The 23,452-nt window shown below is 50.8% G+C and overlaps 1 protein-coding gene across 23 annotated transcripts in view; it reads left to right on the top strand.

Annotated features, from left to right (window-relative positions):
- The window catches only part of CTIF (cap binding complex dependent translation initiation factor), a 336,570-nt gene that overhangs the window by 291,141 nt on the left and 21,977 nt on the right, over nt 1-23,452 (top strand). The window lies entirely within an intron of this gene.

Below are 23,452 nucleotides of genomic sequence, written 5' to 3'. Positions count from 1 at the left end.
ACCCCCTTCCCCCGCGGGGTGTTGTGAACTCAGGCCTCAGCCATTTCCAATCTGGAGCACTGGCTGCAGAGGGGGGCCTGTGGTAAGTGTCTCAATGAGCAGTCTTGGAATTGGATTGGATTGGTTCGCCACTGGATTATTTATGCTATGAAAACATGTTTTCTTCTCAATTTCATCTGAAAAAGAAGGAAATAAGAATGACCAAGGAACTTTTGAGAAGCAGGAATTCACCAGGTGCTTGCGCTGCCAGATATTGTTAACTCACTTTCTACACCCCTCTGGCTGCTGTCAGGGGAGAGAATTGAAAGGGGGCAAAAGTGGAAGCTGGAAGCCGAGTGGGGCTGCTTAGGCTGCCCAGCACAAGGTTGGTGTCTTGGAAGACAGCCTCAGAGTGAGGGCGAAGAGCGCGTTTAGGCTCTAGTTGTATTTCTGAGTTACAGCCAGCAGGACTCAGTAATGTGAGATGGAGGAAAGGGAGGAGGGGACATGGACTCCCCATTTACCAGCTTGGTGGCCCCATTTTCTGAGATGGCGGATGCTGGATAAGAAATAGAATGGGGATGAAAAGCAAGAGTCAGTTATGTTTGAGTTGCCTGTTAGCTGTCCGTAGGGAACTGCCCGGAGGTTGGCCGGGTGGAAGGGTCTAGAGATCCTGAAGAGGTCACGCATGCAGATAGGGGATGGAGGGTTCTGTGAAGTATCAGTATGCACCTGGTGCTCAAAGCTGGGGACCGGATGGAACCATGCAGGAAGAGAGTATAGATGGAGAGGCAGAGGAAGGGGGCGTGTAAGAACCCTCACAGCAGCCCTTCACTGGGACCTGGGCGCCTCCCCCGTGTTGTACCCTCCCACTGCCGGCAGGCCTCTGCTGGGGCTACTGGGACACAAGGGAACAGCCTCCTAAGATCAAAGGACCAGGACAGAAAAGTGTCCTGGGTTTGGCAACAAGCAGGTCACGGGCCCTGGGTGTCAGTGGAGGTGAGGACACGAGTGTGGACAAGTCTTTGGAGAAGTTTTTCTGTGAATGGCAGCAGGGAAGGGGAGCTGTGGGGTCAAGGGGCATCTTTGTGTTTTTGAAAGAAAGACGATATAACAGAGCAATTTAAGAGAAGGGAGGGAGTGTATTTATAAGTGTTTTTGAAGCATCCGTGTATAGAACAATAGCATGCTCATTCCAGACTAGCACAGAGCACACAGTTGTCTCTCGGGTGCTTTGTAAACCTGTGAGCCTCTGCCACTCCATGTACCCAAACCACATTTCTTAACAAATGCACTTGAAATCAGATTTGTTTCACAGATTCAGACAATGGCCTCTCCTGACTTTATTTCATCCTCAAAGTGCCTTGAGCTCAGAATGCAGCTCCATGAGGGCCGGCAGCTCTGCTTTTTGCACCCTTTGGAATGACTTGAAGGCAGCCTCATGGAGGCTAGGAGCGGGCCTACATGGCCTCTTGGGTCCTCCCATCCTTGCCTGCATTGCCCTGTGCCCTGGACAACCCACCTCGAGACAGGGAGCAGCACTGTTCTAGGGCGGTGACCTGAATTGCCCCAACACTTTTCCTCTGCGTGATCTGGACACCTCCTGGTGTTGTTGTCACCTGCTCCTCCGAGAGGGAGGCAAGGCTATAGCCGAGCGCTAGCCCTGGCTGCTGGGACAGTTTTAACACCGCCTGAGGTAGTACAAACGTTCCGGTGTGAGATCCGGAAGGTGCCAGGAGATGTGTGCAGACAAGAACAAAGAGCCACGCCTAACACACACTTGTTGGATGCATTCAACTTTTCGGGCCAGTTTGACAAACACAGACCCATCCCATGCTCATGGTAAACTTGAAGAATAAATAAATCACCTATGGCCTTCTCCAGTTTGTAAAAGAAGAGGGCAGGGCCCCATGTACCAAGCTAGCTAGGGCCGGGCTGTGGCAGGGTTCAGATCCTGGCTCTGTTGTTCGTCAACTGCACCACGTTGCGGAGCGTTTACCTGCTCTGAGTTTCGGCTTCTTCACCTGCAAACGGTGCTCATGCTGCTTTCTCTGCAAGGTGCAGGGAGGGTGGCGAGGCGTGGAGAGACAGCTAAGCGCACTAGGGACAATGAGGCCAGAGGCTGGAAGGAGGTGCCCAGAGCACAGCAACTGGCAGAGAGCTGGTTGTCATCTAGGTTGATGGGGCCTAGGGGCTGAGCACACGCCTAATCTTAAAGGGCTACTTGGGCTGAGTGTCCTGCCCAGGGACACACAGCTGGCCCATGCCAGAGCTGGTCTGGAGCTCCTGAACTCCAGGTAGGGCTCTTTCCAGGAGAAATCTTGGCTTCCCTAAAACTGGGCCATAAGAAAAGATGGGGACTTAAGGGGTACCCTACGGATCTTATCAATCCTTGTGAACAGCCTGTTGCCTTTCCCAGCTCCGTGGGGGCCCCTGAATTCTTCAAGTCATTTGCTGCGTCATAACCAGGCTTGACCTACATCCCTAAAGCAGGTTGAGCCGGCTTATGGAAGTTTCCAGAGCCAAAGGCACTGCTGCAGCCACCTCCATGCTGGAAAAGCTTAGGCTTTCCCCCTGGGGCCATGTAGATGTCTGACCCCAAATCCACAGCACCCACTTTGCCCTGAGATCCGCTCCACTCCCAGAACCACCCCCAGGCCCACATTTCCAGCTGCCCACTACGCCTGTCCCAGGTCATCCCTCAGGCCCCTCCAACAGGATGTGGCCAGAACTGCACCCCAAAGCCCCTACTCAGTGCAGCTGTCATGCAGGCCTCCACCCATGCTGCCTGCCTCCCTGCGGCCAGGCAGCAGCCCCAGAACCCATGCGATTGCCTTTCCTCAGTCAAGTCACTCACTCCATCGCCTGCGTCTGCACCCCCAGGGCAGTGCTTTCCTTGCTACTTCTGAGTAAAACACAAACCCACAGGCCATCTCCGAGTGAAGGGTCTTGCTGAGGACAAACCTAAGGGAGAGATGAAAGTCCTCACCATCCAGTCCGTCTGGGGGTCCTTGTGCTCACAGAGGCCCCCTTCATTCTGAGGTCCAAGCTCACTTGGTCCCCACGCTCCTTTAGATTAAGCACGTGCTCAGTCCCCAGGCGCCTCAGCCTGGAGGACACCCAGCTCTCTGGGAGTCCCTGGGGACATCCTTTCACACCCTGACCTCATCAAATTAACCATTCTTTAAGTTACTCAAGGTTGAAATTTGGAGTCATCTCTGCCTCTCTGTCTTCCTGTCCCTGACACTTCTTCCTAGGCCCAGCTTAAAGTCACCTTTTCTGTGTAGCCCCCGCTCAGCACACCAACAGCTTCCCCCTGAGGGAACTGGAAGTGCCCTCCGTTCTTACTGCTCCATCCTCACCCCAGCCTCTTCACATTGCGTTGTAGCAGTGTTCAGTGACGGTAACAGTGCATCTCACGGCATGGACGCCTCCATCTAAATCGAGTGCCTCGTGTGTTCTTTTCTCTTTTAACTCAGACAGCACTCTGAAGATTATCATCCCCATTTTTCAGAGGAGAGCAAAGAGGTCAGGCAACTTGCTCAGGGCCACACAGCCACCAAGTGGTAGAATCAATCCTGGAATCCAGATCTGACCGCCCCATTTCCCTGCCTTGCAGGCAGAGCAGGAGCTACTCTGTTTGTCTTCTTGGTCCATAACTCAGCACCTATATGGTAGGAACCCAGTAGATCTTGGTGGAATTGATTCCATTTTTGCCCTAACTAACATGCCAATCAGAGATCCTTCTTCCAGAGATGAAGAAGAATTTTCAATGTGTGCTTTTATTGTGTAAGAACAAATAGTGTCTGCCAAGGTGGTTTTCAGAGTGATTGAAGAAGATTATTGGTCATCTGTAGCTGCAGGAGTCTCCTTGCTCTGCTATTTACAACTCATATTTGCTTAGCAAGCTCTTTTTTTATTTTTTAAATATTTTTAAATTTCTATTTTTAATTTTACTGTGGTAAGGATACTGAACATGAGATCTACCCTCGTCACAGGTTTCTAAGGGTACAATACAGTATTGTATCCATAGCCATAATGTTGTGCAGATCTCTAGAACATATGCATCTTGCATAACTGAAACTTTCACCCATTGATTAGCGACTCCCCATCTGCACCTCCCCCTAGCCTCTGGCACTGGCAACCACTATTCATTGCTTTTTTGAATTTGACTCTTTTAGATACCTAATGTAAATGGAATTATGCAGTATTTGTTCTTCTGTGACTGGCTTATTTCATTTAGTAATGTCTTCAGAGTTCATCCATGTTGTTGTATATTGCAGTTTCCTTCTTTGTAAAGGCTGAATAGTATTCCATCATATGTATATACCACTTTAAAATATTTTTCTTGGTGTGTAATATTTTTACATATTTACGGGGTACATGTGATATTTTGTTACATGCATAGAATGTGTAATGATCAGGTCAGGGAATTTAGGATATCCATCACCTCGAGTATTTATCATTTCTATGTCTTGGGGACATTTCAAGTCCTCTCTTCTAGCTATTTTGAAATATACAATACATTGTTGTTAACTGTAGCCACCCTACTCTGCTATCAAACATTAGAACTGATTCCTTCTATCTGTATGTTTGTACCCATTAACCAACCGCTCTTCATCTCCCCACCCCCACCCCCAACACACACATACACATCGTTGTATCTATTTATCTGCTGATGGACATTTGGGTTGTTTCCATGTCTTGCCTCATTGTGAATAGAGCTGCAATGAATGTGAGAGTGCTAATATCTCTTCAAAATCCTGATTTCAGCTCTTTTGGATAAATACTCAGAAGCGGGATTGCTAGATCATATGGCAGCTCTATTTTTAAGTTTTTGAGGAACCTCCATATTGTTTTCCACAGCAGATGCACCATTTTGCATTTCTACCAACAGTGTACAAGGGTTCTAATTTCACTACATCCTTACCAGCTTGTCTTTTGTTTTTTTGCTCACAGCCATTCTAACAGGTATGAGGTGATATCTCATTGTGGCTTTAATTAATTTGCATTCCCTGATGATTAATGACATTGAGCATCTTTTCATACACCTGCTGGCCATTTTCCATGTCTTCTTTGAAGAAAGGTCTATTCCAATTCTTAGCCTAGTTTTAAATTGAGTTATTAGGTTTTTTGCCATTGAGTTTTAGGAGTTCCTTATACATTTTGGACATTAACTCTTTATCAGATGTATGGTTTGCAAATATTTTCTCGTATTCTATACTTTGTCTCTCTCTCTCTGCTGATTATTTCCTTTGCTGTGCAGAAGCTTTTTAGTTTGATGCAATCCCACTTGTCTATTTTTGCTTTTGTTGCCTGTGCTTTTGGAGTCATATCCAAAAAAAAAAAAGTGTACAGACCAACGTCAAGATGCTTTTTCTTTATGTTTTCTTCTAGTAGTTTTACAGTTTCAGGTCTTATATTTAAGTCTTCAATTCATTTTGAGTTGATTTTTGTGTATGGTATGAAATAAGAGTATAATTTCTTCTTTGTATGAATATCCAGTCTTCCCAACACCATTTATTGAAGAGACTGTCTTTTCCCCATTGTGTGTTCTTGGCACCTTTGTTGAAGATCAGTTGACTGTAATTGTGTGGATTTATTTCTCCACTCTCTATTTTGTTTCATTGGTCTCTATGCCTGTTTTCATGCCAGTACCATACTGTTTTAATTGCTGTAGTTTTGGGATACATTTTGAAATTAGGAAGTGTGATTGCCACCAGCTTTGTTCTTCTTCACTCAAGATTGCTTTGGCTATTTGGGCTCTTTTATATTTCCAAGTGAATCTTAGAATTGTTTTCTATATTTCTGTTTTTAAAATGCCCTTGGGATTTTGATAGGGATTGCATGGAATCTGCAGATTGCTTTGAATAGTGTGAACATTTTCACAATATTAAATCTTCCAATCAAAGATCAGGAACAACACAAGGATCCCCAATCTTACCACTTCTATTCAACATAGTACTGGAAATCCTAGCCAGAGCAATTAGACAAGAAAAGGAAATAAAAAGCATCCAAATCTGAAAGGGTGACATAAAATTGTCTCTGTTTGTAGATGACATGATCTTGTTTATAGAAAATCCTAAAGACTCCACACACACACACACACACACACACACACACAAAATAAAACTGTTAGAACTAATAAATGAATTCAGTAAATTTGCCAAAAACATAATCAACATATGAAAATCCTTTCTATTTCTGTACACTATCTGAAGAGGAAATTGGGAAAATAATCTTACAATCGCATCAAAAAGAAATACTTAGGAATAGACTTAACCAAAGAAGTAAAAAACTTATATACTGAAAACTATAATATATTATTTAAGACATGAAAAAAGACACAAACAAATGGAAAAACATCCCATGAACATTTTATAATAGCATTCTAAGGACCCCTTTCTCCTGGCCCGGTCCTCAGCCTAACTGTGACTGTGAAGGCTGCACACACAGGAGGGGTGCAATTATTGTTTATGGCCTGAGCAAAGGGTGTCATCTTCCCATCTCAGCTGGTACCTCTGAGCCGACCTGCCAGATTGTGGGTCTGGCTTGTCTAGAGCCTTCATTCCCCGACCCTACAATGCTCTCCACCTCCTCCGCCTCTCCGTGCCTCTGTGACCCCAAGGTGTTGGAGGCTCTTCTAGGTTATCACTGAATGCCTCTCTCTGAGCCCCTTACTTAAAGTCCTTGGTTGAAAATTTCTCTGGCAGGGAAATTTTCTTTTCCCTCTTTTGTTTGTTTGTTTTTTGTTTTTTGTTTGTTTGAGACAGAGTTTCACTCTTGTCGTCTAGACTGGAGCGCAGTGGTGCAATCTCTGCTCACTGCAACCTTCACCTCCTAGGTTCAAGCAATTCTTCTGCCTCAGCCGCCCAAGGAGCTGGGATTACAGGCGTCTGCCACCAAGCCCAGCTAATTTTTATATTTTTGGTAGAGATGGGGTTTTGCCATGTTGGCCAGGCTGGTCTCAAACTCCTGACCTCAGGTGATCCACCCACCTCAGCCTTCCAAAGTGCTGAGATTACAGGTGTGAGCCACTGCGCCCGGCTACGCAGGGGTATTTTCAACAAAGTTCTATGCGTCTGTTTTCCTCCACTTCTTCTCATCCTCTCTCTCCCCTGAACATCCCACCTTTCTTCTCTCCATCCAATCACCCCAGCTCATCCCTGCCCATAATTCCAACCCTCCTGTCTCTTTGGAGTCCAGCAGCCATAGCCAGAGGTCAGGAGTGGAGTAAAGGAGGAAGGCAGGGTGCTTTCTGCCAGGAATCTCCCATCTCTCTGTACCCACCTCCTGACCCCCACCCACCTCTCCCTCTGGTTGCCCCTGGCTCTCCTCCCCTCCAGGCCCCAGAAATCCCATCTGCCCCTCCCTGCCCTTTCCAAAGGAAGGGCAGGGAGAGGGCAGGTGCCTCTGAGGGTTGTCTCTGAGGGGCGCCCCCAAGGGACATAACTGGCTGGGCTCCTGGAGGAGGTGGGCAGGCACAGGCCAGGGAGGAGAACACAGAGGCCAGCAAGTCAGGCTTCTCAGGAAATGAAATTGCTCTGTGCAACAATGAGAGAGCCACTTTTTAAACTTTTTGCGTGAGTGTGCATTCAATTGCTCACATTGTTTTGGCTCCAGGGGAAATCTGACCTCGGAAAAGGCTGAGATGAAGCGGGTGTGGGTGGAGAGCCTCTGCTATTTCACAGGACTGAGAGAGTCAAGCAACACACTCTTCAGAGGCACCTTTCCAGGCGGACCATTCCTCCTTTCCCAAGAGCAGGGCATTCGGCTGCCCAGCAGAGGCCAGGGCAGGACCCACTTTGGCCAGAAGTGACCAAGATAGTCTGTTCCCCCGGGGTAACAATGAACTCTGACGGGGAGCAAAGATTTGCTGACTGAATCCATGGGAAATTATCTTCAACCCTGCACCTTGAGAAGCGTTTACTACATTACAAATTATCAGACCCCTTCTTCAACCAATTAAACCAAACTTCCTGAAAATGTAAGCTTTCAGGGATATGTAAGCTTTCCAAATGATTCTAATGTCCAACCAAGGTTAAGGAACATAGTCTCAGCATCCTGGGTGCATCCAGTGAGCATCCACTGACCAGCCAAACACCCTTGGGTGAGGGGCACAGCCTTAGGAGCCAGAGAGACCTGAGTTTGAATCCCAGCTGTGCCACTTACTAGCCGTGGGACTTTAACCTAATTCTTCCATCTTTTGAAACCTCAATTTTCTTATCTGTAGCATAGGAATGAGAATAATACTCACCCTGTGGCTTTGTTTTCAGGCTTAAAATAAGCGAGGTGTTTCTGTAAGGCAAGTGGCCTATGACAGCCTTGCAGGGAACCGTCAGTTTGTGTGTTGCTGTTGAATACAAACCGTGTTCCAGGCATTGCCCAAGAGAAGAATCGCAACACAGTCAGCCCCAGAAAGTGAGGTCCATTCTCCCAACTGGGCATCCAAGGCCTCCATAAGCAAACACAACCCCTCTCTCCAGCCAAACTACTCCACTTGTATTTCCATAGGTGGCCTCGCATTCCTCCCACCATGAGAACAATCTTTCTCCTCTTCTTGCCTGGCTCTTGCCCACCTTCAGGGCCGGGCTCACTTCCCACCTCCTCCCCACCCTGCCTGGATTCGTTCCTCTTACAACATCCTATAGAACTAATGTCCACACGGGGCTGTCAACGTCTGTCTCCAGATATGCTCCTTGCCAGGTGGCTGTATTAATGCCTCGTGACCCTTTCTTGGTTGCTTTTAAATCATTTCAGTCTTTCGTTGCTACCTGGGGGCGGGCTAGGTCTCATCTCTCATGGAACCCCGGCTGCATGTTGCCCTGGAGTCTGTGCTCATTCAACAAGCAATGATTTAGTTTGAGACAATGCTTCTTATTGAACTGCAAAGTTTCCTAGTAGTACCAGAAGGAGGGATATAAGTTGTGATCCTTCAGCAAAGAGCTTGCAATCCTCCTGAAATTAAGCAGCCATGAACACTTATGATGAATTGGGAGCTGGATGAATGTGGGGAAATGGAATGGGGAGAGGGGTGGGGAGCCGCCGAGGACAAAGGGCAGGGGAGCTGGGGCTTAAGGGAAAGTGGATTGTGGACAGGCATGGTGGAAACAGGGAAAGCCTCCAGGAAGGAGCCTTTGAGCCAAGGCATGGGGGCCAGAATAAGCATGGCCCATCTGGGTGGTAAAGAGAGGGCCTGATGAGCGAGCCATGGCCAGCTCCAGCTCTCACCAGAGGTGTTCTAGCGAATGCAGGATGACTCCAAGAACCTCTGAAAGGTTTTAAGCCACAAAGCAACACCATGGAAGGAACAAAGGAGTGTTTCTTTATTCATTCAACAAACAATGAGAAAAATGCTACTTCCTTATTAAACTGAAAAGTCTGCTGGACACATTTCTTGCTGGAAATGTGCTGAGATAACAAAGTCAACTAAATCTGGAGCAGTCTCTAGCCAGAGGAGCCCACGGATAGCTCAGTGCCCGGAGGAGTGCAGTGCTCCAAATAAAGCGTGGGCAGGAGAGGGAACGTGGGAGCCCAGATGGCGGAGGAGGCAAGGAGGCTGGAGGTCCGCCTCAAAGGGCATCCCAGCAGAGAGCAACTCCCCAGCTCCTGGTTGCCTTTAAATTTATTCTGACTGTAACCGTCAAACAAAAAGACTTAGCAGGAGGTGAAGGGCTAGAATGAAGCTTGAAAAATCAGGAGAACCTTTCTCCATGAACAGTTTATTCCAGCCCTAATCTTAGGCACAGACCCCGCCTGGAATGTTGCTCTGAGAATGTAGCCTCCCTACGGCAGGTACCCAGCCCCTGGGCACTGGCTTAGCATCGGAGTCCCTGCAGGGCCAGCAGCTGCTGCTATGAATACCCCAGCTTAAGCGACCATTCCTGTAACCTCCGCTGAAATAACTCCCCACCCCGCTTTGTCCCCTCCAGAGCTTTCGTTCCCCTCTTCTGCTCAGCACACACAGTGAAGTTAACTCAGCGGGGTGACGCCGACCTGCCCAGACCCCCACGCCCCAAACGTACACACATAAACACACAGAAGCAGCCCCATCTGAAGCTGCCCGGATCCTTGACCTCCTCAAGATAGAACTGGAGTCTCCCACCCACCCCACCTCCACTCCCGACCCTCTCCCCAGCCCCCACCCTTTGACTGTTCTGCTTCCTTAGCCAGACTCTGCAAACTGAAATGTGAAATTTGAAGCCAGTGTTCCCCTTAGCAACCATGGTAACACAGGATCTGATAGAGAGCCTAGAGTTATAAAAATACCAGCTTCCACCAGACACTGGTTTCCAAAGGGAAACCAGTCTCCAAGCCAGAACCGTTTTTAAACAGTCTTAAAACTCAAGAGATTTCTAAACCGATCTCAACATGGCTCAGGAGGACATCTCTTTAAGCCTGTTTTGGAAGGTGGTGTGGGTGCAAGCTTTGGGTATTTTCTCTAAAATACAGAGATTCAGAATGCATGTGCTCACGGGGGAATTAACTAGCCTTATGAAGGGTATATAGCAGGGAGCAGTTTTCCTAATAAACATCAACTATTTGGCATTTTTTCATAGTTAGATTGAGCTGCCCTGCTGACCCCCAGTGAAACCTTCCTTCCAGTTCGCTCCCGGGGAGTCCTCATCTCCATCCATCCTCCTAATGAGGGAGAGAGAATGATTTCGCCTATCTCCCCTTGCTTGAAAACAATTTAAATTCACAGTCATTTTCCAGCCGGAATTCTACTTTAAGACTGAAGTAGGGAGGTAAGAGATGGTGGTGTCAAAACTTTTCTGCTCAGGATCAACCAGAAAAGTCCTGCATCCCTGTCCCCAGCCCTTTCTCTTCCCAGGGACGCCTCCTCGGGCATGGGCCCAGCACGAGCTATAAATCCCTGGTCTCTGCGTTGTTCTCTGCAGAGGGCACAAGCCTGATGAGTGGGGGCAGTGAGGGCAGTAGGGGGACTCTCCCCAGGGGAGGGGCGCCTCCCCAGCCCCCAACCCCCAGCCCTGCCTTCACAGCCCTGGGCGGCTTGCCCTCCCACCTCCTTCCCCCGCCTGCTCCTCCTCCTTCCTCTTATCTCCTGGGGCCATGCCTTGTAATTTTGAAAAATCTTCTGACTCGGTAATTAATGTCTGAACTTCAAGAGGCCCCTGCTATCTGTAGAGCTGAGCTGAAGGTGGGAGGGGACCGGCAGCTGCTGACGGCTTGGAGGAGGGAGGGTGTGCAGGGTTTTTTTTCTAAGCTGCTGAATGGACGGAACTGTGGAGGAGAGAATCGTACCTTGCCGGAGTTGTGGGTACAGGATTATATGTACACAGGCACAAGCATCCGTCTAGATTTTTAAATCCTTTGGGGTAGTCCTTTAGCGTTAAAATCACACAGTCGGATGCCCTCCTGCTCACACACCCTCACTCTCCCTTAGCAGTTTCCCAGCAGGTGGATGGCAGCAAACACTAGGGGAGCCCGGCTGGGGGACTTTCTGAGTGCAGGTCTGGTTAGGAGGATTGGTTGGGAGGGAGGGAGAGCGACTTACACATTTCGAAGATCATAAACCAGGCACTGGGGTTGCAAAACATGGCCATCGGTTACTTCAGATAACTCAGAAGACAAAAAATAAGCCTGCCTGTTTCCCACCTGCAAGGAGGATGGAGGCAACTCTGCGGACGTCTGCAGTGCCCCCGACCCCCGTGCCTCCCAGAGCGTGCCCCCACCCTGCCCAGCCTCCGTGCTCCAGCACAGGTGCCCTCCATCTAGCAGCTGGGGTGCCGAGTACTGGACCCGCTGCTAGGCCCTGAGCATAAGTACACCGGGGTCCCTGTCCTCACAGAGCTGCTGTCTCCTGGGGAGGGAAGAAGCAAATGGTGCCCTGCACTAAGAGCCAGGGGTGAATAAAGCACACACAACTCTCCAGGACCCGCGCGGATCTTTCTCCAACCCGCTCCAGCTCTCAGGACCTGTAGCTCAAATTAGCATTGATGATATCCACCTGCTGCCGTTCTTGCCTTCAGATGTGAATGATGTTTAGGGAACTAACTTTTCTCCTCCTTTCTGTCCACCTCAAGACAGAGCTAGACTCCAGTTCCTTCTTGATGGCTCTGCTCTCATTGCCACCAGCACTGAACTGTAAGTCCGAGTGTGGGCTGGGCCAGGCCTTGTGAGAAAGAACTCCAGGATCGGCCTTCTCTTGTAGCCAGGAAGAGGAGGGGAATGCTGGAGGAAGAAGGTGGGTTTCAGAGGCAGACAGTCTCCTGCAGCTTACCCTCTCTGGCCCTCGGGTAGATGTGTTAATTATTTTTGTTTGTTTTTTTTTGTTTTGAGACAGAGTCTCGCTCTGTCGCCCACACTGGAGTGCATTGACGTGATCTCGGCTCACTACAACCTCTGCCTCCCAGGTTCAAAGATTCTCCTGCCTCAGCCTCCCGAGCAGCTGAGATTACAGGAGCCCGCCACCACGCCCAGCTAATTTTTGTATTTTTAGTAGTGACAGGGTTTCACCATGTTGGCCAGGCTGATCTCGAACTCCTGACCTCAGGTGATCCGTCCACCTTGGCCTCCCAAGGTGCTGGGATTACAGGCATGAGCCACCACACCTGGCCAGATTTGTTCATTGTAAATTGACTTCCTTCCTTCCCTGTAGCTCACTGTCTGAGAGGCACACCACCCCTGAAAAACAAAGACATGAAATAAAAGGAGGGGTTCACAGCATATTTTATATTGTGTAAACTGAAGTGCTTCTTACTGGGAAAACATGTGGAGGAACACAAGGCTCAGGGCCGTGGAGCACTCTCTGGGTGAAGGTCCTTCTTCTAGGTGCCTGTCCAGGGCTCTGCTCAGATGTCAGTTTCTCAGACCATCCCTGACCACACCCCAGCCCGTCCCCAGCCTGACTGCCTTCTCTTCATTGCCCTGCTAGTGCCTGGCTTGGAGTTTTCTTTGTTAATTGCTTATTCTCTGTCTCTCAGCTAGCATGGAAACTCTCTCAAGGCAGGGCACGTGTCTATTCACAGCTGTATCCCTGTGCCTAGAACAGTGCCTGGTATATAGCAGGTCCTCAATAGACATTTATTGACTGAATTAAGGAAGTAGAGTGCATAGACTGAGCAAAGCCAGAGACAACAGTCAGCCCTTCTAGAATTCATCTTGAATGATTTCTCGGAGGAGATAAATCCAGGACCCTTGAAGGGGCAATGTGAGTAGAATGGAGTGGGTGGGAAAGGACACCCACAGTCACAGACCTTGAGGATGACAGAAACCCTTTAGCCCTTGACAATTACAGTAGAATTCGTCTATGGAGCAACATGTCCAGTAACAATATAACATGAGCCACATGTGTAATTTTACATGGTCTAGTAGCCACATTTTAAAAAACTGAAAAGGGAACAGGTGAAATTAATGTTATGCTGTCTAATATAGCCAAATAATCACCATTTTACATGTAATCAATATTAAAAAGTACCAGTTAGATATTTTTTATGTTTTTCTCTTTTGGTACGAAGTCTTTGAAATCCAGTCTGTATTTTACACTGAAAGCAGCTCTCGATTTGGACTCAGGCACATGTGAAGTACCCAAGACCACATGTGGCCGGTGGCTGTTATGTTGGACAGGGCGGTCTGGAGGTGGCTTCTGGAATCCTCAGGCTTTTGGAGCAGTTCTGGATCCCTAAAGTATCAAAAGTCTCAAAAGTACTTTTCATAGCCTCTCACGGCACCAGGTAGCAAAGGGGCACCATGAATACTAAAGCCTCAAGCTCACAGCCAGTGTGCGTGTGGGGCTACCTGGCTGGAGAGCTCCCTGCAGGGTCTGGAAAACACGGTCCTTCTTTTTTTTTTTTTTTTTTTTTTGAGACAGGGTCTCCCTTTGTCACCTACGCTGGAATGTAGTGGCACAATCAGGACTCACTGCAGCCTCGACCTCCCAGGCTCAAAATGATCGGCTCACCTCAGCCCCCCAAGTTGTTGGGACTCCAGGTGTGCACCACCACCCCTGGCTAATTTTTTGTACTTTTAGTAGAGACAGGGGTTTGCCATGTGGCCCAGGCTTGTCTCGAACTCCTGGGCTCAAGCAATCCGCCCACCTCGACCTCCCAAAGTGCTAACGAGGGGGAAAAGGTAAGAAAGAAGAAATGCATAGAAAGGGAAGAGAAGGGCTGTGGCTGGGGTGGCCAGTTGCATGACAGGGATAAGAACAGAATCCACAGATAGGGACACAGTGCTGGGCAGGGCCAGGCAGCTGCCACCCTCTCCTCACAGCAGATCAACAGAAATCGTGGCCGGGTGTGTGGAAGGCACAATTAACTCATTCTTGCATTGCCCTTTGATTACACAGGACTACGATTTCTGTAATTAAGACCTTCTCCCTTACTCAGAAGTATTGAAACATGAAAGTATTTGCTGAATCTGGTTTCCCAGGGTTAAAAGCCAGACTTAGGAAACGCAAACACACTTGTGGAAATGCAAACACACATTCAGTAACTAATTATCCTTTAATTAAGGCCAAAACCCTGCTGAAAACAATTAGCTCTGGAAATTGAACAGTAGGTACAGCTCCACTTTTTGCTAATTGTTCTTCCCTGATAGCCAGGAAGTGATGAGTCTGGGGGGCGGGGTGGTAGGGAATGAATTAGTCTGCTGCTTTTGGTCTGGACTGGACCAAGCTCTACTTTTTTTGGAAATGTTAGAGGAGAGTTTGAGGTGTGGGGAAGGGCAAAGAGGATGTGGTTTGGGCAAGGGGAGGCGAGAGGCTGCCCCAGGCTTGGACGCGTGCCATGGGAAGTCTCAGAAGCTCCTGCTGACCACACAGACGTGGCTTGCCTGGCTGGAGTGGAGGGCGTGGGCCAGGGATTAGCTGACTGGAAAGCAATTAGATGAGGTGCGGCTGGCTGGGAAAATACCTGGAATCCCAGGGCCAGAGTTGAGACTTGCTTGGCTAATGCTGCAGGCGGGAGGCCTTGTGGGGCCTGGGGAGTGGAGATGCCCACCAGTGAGGGTGGGAGGGTAGCCGGATGGGCTGCGAGTCTTGGATGCCTCTTGCTGATGCGGAGAAGTGGATGAGTACAGATTGTATGGGCTTGGGGGTCCTGCAGCCCTCTGGGAAAGAGGCCCTCTTCCTTGATCACCATTTCCTCTCTCTAAATGCCCCCACCCCCGCCCCCACCACCCTCTACCCCTCCTCAGACTCCTTGGACGTTCCTAAAGCCTGCCTAGTCCCATCAGATCATCTCACCCCTTTCCTAGGTAGGAGGATGTACATGCACAGTGTCCCCCTTCCGGGGACTTTCACATTTTGAAAGGAAGGGTAGGAAGAGAAAAATGTGTGCCCCAAAGGAACAAAAGGGTGCTTGGGATTCTGGAGGGGTAGGGAAGATCACTGGCGCCACCAGACTCTCCCCAGAAAACACCTGCATGCTTAAAAGCTTACCTAGAACCCCTGAAGCCTGGCCTCTGGATGGGGGGCTTCCCAGGTAAGAGCCCCTGCTCTAGAAGTGGAATGTTAGGTTTTCATACAGGCAAGAGGGAAGGTCTTTATTGGTCCGAGGGGCCTTCCAGATCACCCTCAAAGCAGCTGTGCAAAAGATTCCAAGTGCTGGCCCAGCACAGAGCAGGACTCTCTCAGATTCCAAAAGCCCCTGACAGCTCATTTTTTTCCCCAGAAGGGACCCCAGCTCTTGCACAAACCCCTTCTCTCCCCTTCCCCCTCCCCTCCCCTCCCCTCCCTTTCTCTTCCTTTCCCTTCTCTCTATAGATCAGGGTCGGCAAATGTCTTGTATGAAGGGCCAAATAGTAAATATTTTAGGCTCTGCAGGCCAAGAGGCAAAGCCGAGTTTAACCACATCCCTGTGAGGTGTAGGGCGCGAGCAGCAGCATGAAACCAGGAGAGCAAGCGCCTTGACTCTGTCTTCATAGCGGAAAAAGCAGCCGTAGACGATATGCAAATGACTGAGAGTGACTGTGTGCCAACGAAACCTTATTTATGGACACTGAGATTTGAATTTCATATAATTTGTATGTGTCACAAAATATTCTTTGATTTTTTTCCCCAACTACTGAAAAATGGAAAGAACTATTCTTAGCTCATGGGCCATAAAAAGCAGGCCGTGGCCAGATTTGGCCAGTGGACTGTAGTTCGCCGATCCCTGATCTCGCTGTGTGGTTCTCGAGTGAGAAACTCCCCTCCAGATGATTTCAATGCACATTAAGGTTTGAGAGCCACTGTCATAAAGGAGAATTTGCAGTTTTTCAGGTGATGCTGATGCTGTCACTAGGGGGGTCCCACACAGAATATGCCCAATCTAGTCTGATCTTCACCCCATTTTACAGATGGCAAAACTGAGGCCCAGAGGCAACATACCTCTGTCATATGAGCCCAGGGAAAGTCTTCTTTGTCTCAGGATGCAGAGCTGGGTGCTATTCTATCTCTAGCCGCCTTCAGCGATCTGCCCTGCCAGCTCACACTGCCCAAGGCTCTACCGAGACACAGGAAATGTGTATGTGTCCCCCGGAGCCCGAGAGCAGCAGGGCTGCCGTGAGTCATTTCCCGTGAGTGGAGCTGGCATGTGCTGAGCCTTCCTCGTGCTGTCCGTTCACTCCCTTCTGACCACTCCAACCTGCGCTTTAGAGAAACTCCCTGCCAGCTTCCGGGAAGCGGAAAGCCCCTTCTGTGAGAAGGGAAAATGGAAAGAACCAAGGTTTGCAGGTCAGACTTGCATGATTTCAAATCTCATGTTCATGGTACTATCTGGGACTTGAAACAAATTCCTTCACTTCCTTGAGCCTCAGTTTCCATCAGTAAAATGAGAAAACAGCCTTTACCTCTGCGGGCTTCCCAGAAGACCTGGAGATTTCATCTGTCCAGTGTCAGGCACACAGTAGGGAACTTTTATGGTGTCTTTATTGGCCATCCTGGCGTTATGCATTAGCCACAAGGGTACCCAACCTCAACCTCAAAAGCCACAGAAAAAGGCCACCTGATCCTCCGGACGACATGTGCGGCCATGGCTGTGCTGATGGCCTTACCGAGGCAGTCGCTGTCTTACGCTCCTAAGACATTGCCATTGACGATTTAGGTTGTGCTGTGCAAAGTTCATGTCCTTGGGGCCCTTGGTGGCCTTCAGGGTGTGAGAACCCTGAAATTGTATGCAGACATCTGTGAACCTGTGTAGAGGTACATTTTTCTGGGAGACATGCAGATTTTTCATCGGGATCCTCAGAGGGATCCATGCTCCCAGGAAAGCTAAGGATCCCACATCTATAAGCACAGTGCAGAAGGGAGCACCAAACTTTCGAGGCATGTTCCTGGATCTGGGAATCAGCTCCCTGACCTCCATGAGTGGCCTTGGGCACACTGGAGATCATCTGATCTCCACCCTCCGGCATGATCCGCGACGGGGCTATGTGAGGATCAAATGGGACATGTCGGGCCAGGTGCGGAGAGGGGACTGGTGTGGGAACGGTCGGTCATTGTCCCTTCCCACCAAGCCCCCCACCCGCCCTCACCCCCGACTTGGCTGCCCCCCACTCAACCTTTGGGTTTCCTCTGCAGAGAAGCCTGCCCTGATCACCTCATCCATCCAAAGAGGGCTCTCTCCCAGCACCCTGTTTGCATTTGTCATTCTACCCATCTGCCCCCCACTGTAGGTGGCCTGGGGACAGGCACCCGGGCTGTCTGGTCCCCATGACCCCAGGCCGTCTAGCCCATGAACATTTGCTTCAGGAAGGCACAAATGCATACCCCCGCCCTAGGAGCCACTGCCTTGGAGCCCACCCACCTCCAGGCCCTACCTCCCTCCTCCCCGAGCAGCCACCTCTCTAAAGAGGCAGCTCTCACTGTGCTCTGGAGCATTCAGGATCCCAGCAACAAGATCAGAGTTAAAAAGTGTGTTCTGTGCTTCTCCTGGGGCTGACATGGTCCCGTCAGGTGCCCCCTGTTGAGCACAGTTAGCAGCCCCCAGAGAAGCCCTGGGCTGCCCCTCAGGGTCCCCATGCTCAGCCTGGTCTTTTTCAAGGCTTGATTCTAAGTGCTGTGTGGGTCCTGCCTGCTCTGCCTGGAGGACAGTGGGGATCACCACTGGCCTCTAGGGGACCCCTCCACCACCCTCCTGCCCCCTAAGATGTGTATGAGGCAGACCCTCCAGCTTCTCACACCTCAACTCCAAAGGCCTGGGCAATTATGAGGCACCAGTGAGTGAGATCCCCAACCAACCCCGTCACTTCAGCACTCCAGGTCCCAACATCCCACCAGGTCCCCCTGGGCTGCCAGCACCTGCCTTTCACCTAGAGGGGCAGGGAAGGAGGGTGAGAAGCCCCAGGAGACTGCCGTGGGTCATGCCCAAGGAAGGATTAGCCAGGCCTTCCTCCTCTACTCCTCTCCTCTTTGCCTGGTGCCGGAACAACCAGCTAGGAGTCAGGAAATCTGAGTTCTGGTGCTGGCCCTGCTGCCAAGCTGTGCCTCTGGTTTCCTCCTGGGCACCGCACGTAGATGCCATCTGTGAGTGTGTCCCCTGCTTAGTCCACATCACCTGCCATCAGCCTGCTGAGAGGGCACCGGGGCCCACTGGGACACCCTGGGAAATTGTCAGCTACTAGTCCTGCATCCCTGCCCACATTTGGGCTGTTTGTCCCTTCCCATTGCATAAGGAGAGGGGAAGGGCAGGAAACTGAGGCAGCCAGGGTTTGACAATGAAGCCTGTACTGCCTGCCTGGGGGCAAAGGAGTGAGGCCTAGAGGTTACGAGCTGCCAAGGATTGGGGATCTCGTCTTGCTCCTCCTGGCTCCCATCCAAGCTGTGGGTGGGCAATGCCCAGGGGCTGTGGGTCTCCTTTCCCGGGACCTCTCATACACACCTTGGTAACGAGAGGTACAAGAGCCTCATGGTCTGGGATCCAAATCTTCATCCCTGCGCTCACCAGAGCCCCTCCCTAGAGCCAGGGAGCACTGGTGCCTGCCTCAAAGCTTGGGGGCGAGAAGGGGGCTGTCTAAGTCCCATCAAGCACTTAGCAGGGGCCTGGCATACACTCCCACCCAGAGGACTCCGAGACCGCTGTTCATTTCACATCCGGGGTTCAAATTCTCAGTGCTGCAGGAACTCAGAGGAGGAGGAGTGGCCTGGGAGCTGGGGAGGGCTGAGGTCTGGGCTGGGGGACGTGCCTGAAGGTAGGGGTGGAAGCTATGAGCCTAGGGGTACCTGAGCCTGGGTGAGCCCAGCCCAAACTGAACAAAGGCAATTTGAGCTAAGAAGAGGGTCTCAGTCATTTCTGGAGTCTCTGCCACTCCCATCCACCTGAAGAGACATTTTTCTCAGTGGTGCCCACTCTGACTGCGCCAGAAACACCCAGAGATCTTACTATACAGATTCCTAGGCCCCCTCAGCCCTACATAGCCCTAAAATCAAAGAGTGAGGGCTGGGATCTGTTTCTCTCCTAGGTGGATCCAGTACAAACACAGGGCTGGGAGCTCCCCACTGTGCGCATCCCTCTCCCTGCTCCCACGTGCCCTGAGCCCTGCCCGCCACCGGCCTGTCCCAGCAGCCCTGGGCAGCTGGGTGACTGCGAGGCTAAGAATCCCCCACACCCACGCCCTCCTTGGTGGGAAGGGAGTAGGGCTGTCTCTGGAACTCTGATTTGGTTTTGCTGTCCAATGCCAGAAAGGGGGCACACTCAGGAAGAGAGACTTTTAAAAACAAAGTCCGTCTTCCCTGGGGTTTTATTTTACATTGGAAAATAGAAGAACTGATTTTTTTCTACTTTTCCCCAAACTTGCTCCCTATCAGTGTCCCTAATGTAGGAAGAGTTCTCACTTCTCCAAGTGTGTAGTCTTGGCGTTAATTAAAATCCAGAAACAACAGCAACAAAGCACCTGTTTGTTCTTCCTGCTTTTCTCCCAACACCCCGGTACATCAACAGCCCATCGGCTTGTGGGGGGAGACTCACGTAGGAGCTGGAGCCCACGCTGAACTTTCATCCCGAGTGAAATGTCTGTTGGACGGCAGGTACGCTGCCTTCCCAAGCCATACCCTCCTAGAGTTGAGCTTACTGGGCTGCCCACGCCTCACGTGAGCCTCTCGACGCAGTGGCCGCCTGGAAAATGTCTCACCTGGACCCTTGCACAGGCAGATCCTGGAGAAAATCTGAGGAAATCTACAGATTGATTTTTGTGTGCCCCCCTGACACAAGTCGCCTTTATAGTCACACTTCATAGAAAGCACAACACAGGCAGCATTTCCGTGCTTGAGGCTTGTAGCTCTGCACACTTGGGTGGGCTCAAAGTATATGCATTACAGCACAACCTTTGTCTCCCTCGGGGCCATCGCAGAGTTTAGTGTAGGAGCCTTCACTTAGGCACTGTGTTCACCTTTACAGCCTTCTCCAACACTTCATTTATTTGGTGGCCCCTTAACCAGAAGCATGGAGAAGTCAAGGGATTTGCCAACGGACAGGCAGCAATAGCGATTTGCCAGGGAAGGCCCCAAAACCTGTGTTGGTCACAGGCAGATTCAAGGGCAGCAGCAGCCCCCAAACTCCAGAGCTGCATCTCAGGCCCAGGCGCATCTCCCTGACACCTCCCCAGGCCTGTCCACTGGCCCCTCAAACTCTAAGTGTCCTAGTGGAACCCGTCTTCTGCTCCCCAAGCTTGCACCTCCTCCCAGCAAAGGACCTCCAGGCTGTGCCTGCTACCGCCCCAAGGCCGTCCCTGACTCACCACCAACCCGGACCCTGCTGCCAGTCCCCAGGGTCTGTGAGCAGCAGCTCTTGCAGATTTTCTTGAGTCTGGCCACGACTTTGCTCCCCCTCCACGGCTCGGCTAGGCCACTGTCTCCTTTCCCATGAATGACCCCACCAGCCCTCTCACTGGCTCAGCCCCTTCTGTTCTCAGCTTCACCCCGCCGCCCTCTCTCTGAGCACTCCAGGCTCACTTTTCTCCCTGCCTGTGGTGTCTTTCCCTCTCTTCCTCTCCTCACCCCACTCTCCTGGCTGTAGCTTCAAAGGTTTCTTCCCAGGAAGCTGTCCCTGAGTCTCCTCTCCTGACTCAGGTGAGAACAGTCACTGACCCGACAGCACACTCCACACTGTGCCACTCGCAGCCCACTCAGTGCTAAGAGCCACCACTGATTGAGCTCACTGGGTACCAGATACGATCCTAAACATTCCACATCATCTTCTTTAATCCTTGCAACTACCCCTGGCAGGAGGTAATATTAGTATCCCCACTTTACAGGTAAGGAAACTGAGACACAGGGGTTGCCTGTATTGCACGACATGACTAGTGGGGCGACTGAATCAGGATTAGAATCCAGGCAGTCTCGTTTTACAGCCTTAGTTCCAAATGCTGATCTGCTTGTGCAACATCTGTCTTCCCTCCTAGACTCATAAATCTATAAGGCCAGGATCTGTGCCTCCTTGTTGAATGAGTGAATGAATGAAAAGTTGTTACTACCCCCTTCAGACTCCCTGGAGAAGTTGGGTGCGGGACTCGCTTTATGTCGGGTACTCCAAGGCTTTATGTCGCTGGGGGGCTGCATCCCAGGGAACAGAGGCCAGCAGAAAGTCATGCTTTCTTTCAAATCCAGTCTTCAGGTCTTCCGAGAGGCCCAGGTGGACTCACATGCCTGTGTGAGCAGTGCGAAGAAAAGCTAGTCTAGGTAGATGCTAGACTAGACCTAGAACTAGGTAGAAGCAACAGTTGCTCCCAGGCTGGTAGTGGTCCGTCTTCTGGCTGCAGAGGTCAGAGAAAATCAGGGAAGGCTTCCTGGAGGAGGCTCCTACGGTTGGTCGTAAGGGATCTGGTCAATGGAGCCAAGATCGGAAAAGGGATGCTCAGCCGAGAGAATCGTGAGCAAAAACCAGAGGCAGCTAAGGGCAGGATGCATCCTTAGACCTGTGAACAGACGAGTTTGGGTGGATTGGAGGTCTGTGAAGGAGTCGAGATGGGAAAGCTGTAGGGCCCAGAGCAGAAGTGGCCCAGCAAGCCACCTGAATGCCAAGCTAAGCCCTCATCCCCATGCAGCCTGGTCAGTTGAACACAGTGAGAATGCACGGGTGATAACAAAATATTGACTCGCATGTTCATTCATCCAAAAAGATCATCTCAACTTAGAAAAAGAGTTGCCCATTATGAAAATGTATATTCTGCTAAGGGTAGCACTCGAAAGCCAAACAAACTTCCAGGGGCCAATTAACTTCTTATCTCCGAGTCTCTTAGACTTGGCAAAGAGTACTTACCAAATCCCTGCTGACACCCCGGGCAGCCCCAGGCCCTTTTCTCAGCCCAGGCCTGGCTGCTCCTCTGAGCACAATGCTAATTATGCCTTTAGCACAGCCCGATTCTTCTCTGAACATTAACAGAGCTTAATTGTCTCCGGCCCAGCTGTCCCTACCCAGTTGGTCCTTGGTTACTGCCTTCTGCCCAAACCCACTGCAGAACCAGTTGCACTCCTTCACCCAAAGGATAGTCCTCCAACCCAGCTCCTGCCATGCAACTTCACTCCACCCCCACCCCCACCCCAGAAGATGGGCACCTCTGTCTGGGAACTAGGCTACTGTAAGTGTTGACCCTTCTTAAATACAGCATGCCAAGATTATCATGCAGAAAAGGACATGGTTTAAGCGAAGGTTTCTTCAGAATTCCATGCTTGGTGGCAGAGGAGTGGGCCAGTGTGTCCCTTTTCTAAGTCCTCCAGTGACCCTTGCTCGTTATTTATGCCCTCCCCGACTCATGCTCTGTAAAGTCTGAGGTTGGTAACAGCCCCCTACATTTAGGAGGGCACCTGGTTAACGTAGGCATCCCATAAATAATCTTCTAAGAAGCTTCTTCCCAGGCTCAGGGAACTGTAGGTTGGCATAGCCTTGCAGATAATCTTGTGCCCAATCGGTGAGCAGGCAGGGGACCCGTGGCTGGGGCAGCCCCTCGGCTCTGGTCATGGGGAGACCCTCCTTCTGAGCTGGTGGGTGGCCTCTGCGGCCATGCCCTCACTGAGCTTCCCTCTGGGACGGCAGAGAACTCAACCTCTCTGCCTAGGGCAGCGCCCTTGTGGCCCTGGCTCAGCCCAGCTCCTCCAGGGAATTGGGTGACTGGACTGTGGTTTAGTCGCCCCCAGGGAAGCTTACCCAGAGGAGGAAAGGACTGTTTCGCAAGCCAGGCCAGGCTGTCCGCCCCTGGCATGCGGCTGGGCCTGTTAGGAAATCAAGGAGACGCTCTGTCTCTTTCCAGCAGGCGCCACTTCTGTCTTGCCACTGCTTTGCTCAATTCAAGACCCTGGCTCAGGGGCCAGGCTGGCGGGCGGGCAGGCAGGCAGGCCCCTCTCCCACCGGCCCAGTGCCTGGGAAGCACTCGCTGTCTCCTCAGCCAGTGTTATCCCAGGGGTCCCGTACCTGGCTGATAAGGCCAGGCAGCTATCAGTGGCCATCTCGGGTGGGAGGGCAGGGTGGCTCTCAGGGAAGGATTCCAGACTGTTTCCTTCTGGGGCTGAGCTCCAACGCCCTTATCTCCTTTCCTG

This window comes from Macaca mulatta, chromosome 18, assembly GCF_049350105.2.
Source record: "Macaca mulatta isolate MMU2019108-1 chromosome 18, T2T-MMU8v2.0, whole genome shotgun sequence".
In the NCBI taxonomy this organism is placed as follows: domain Eukaryota; kingdom Metazoa; phylum Chordata; class Mammalia; order Primates; family Cercopithecidae; genus Macaca; species Macaca mulatta.
Note: the sequence above shows the minus strand (reverse complement) of the source record. Positions and strands in the feature narration are given on the sequence as shown.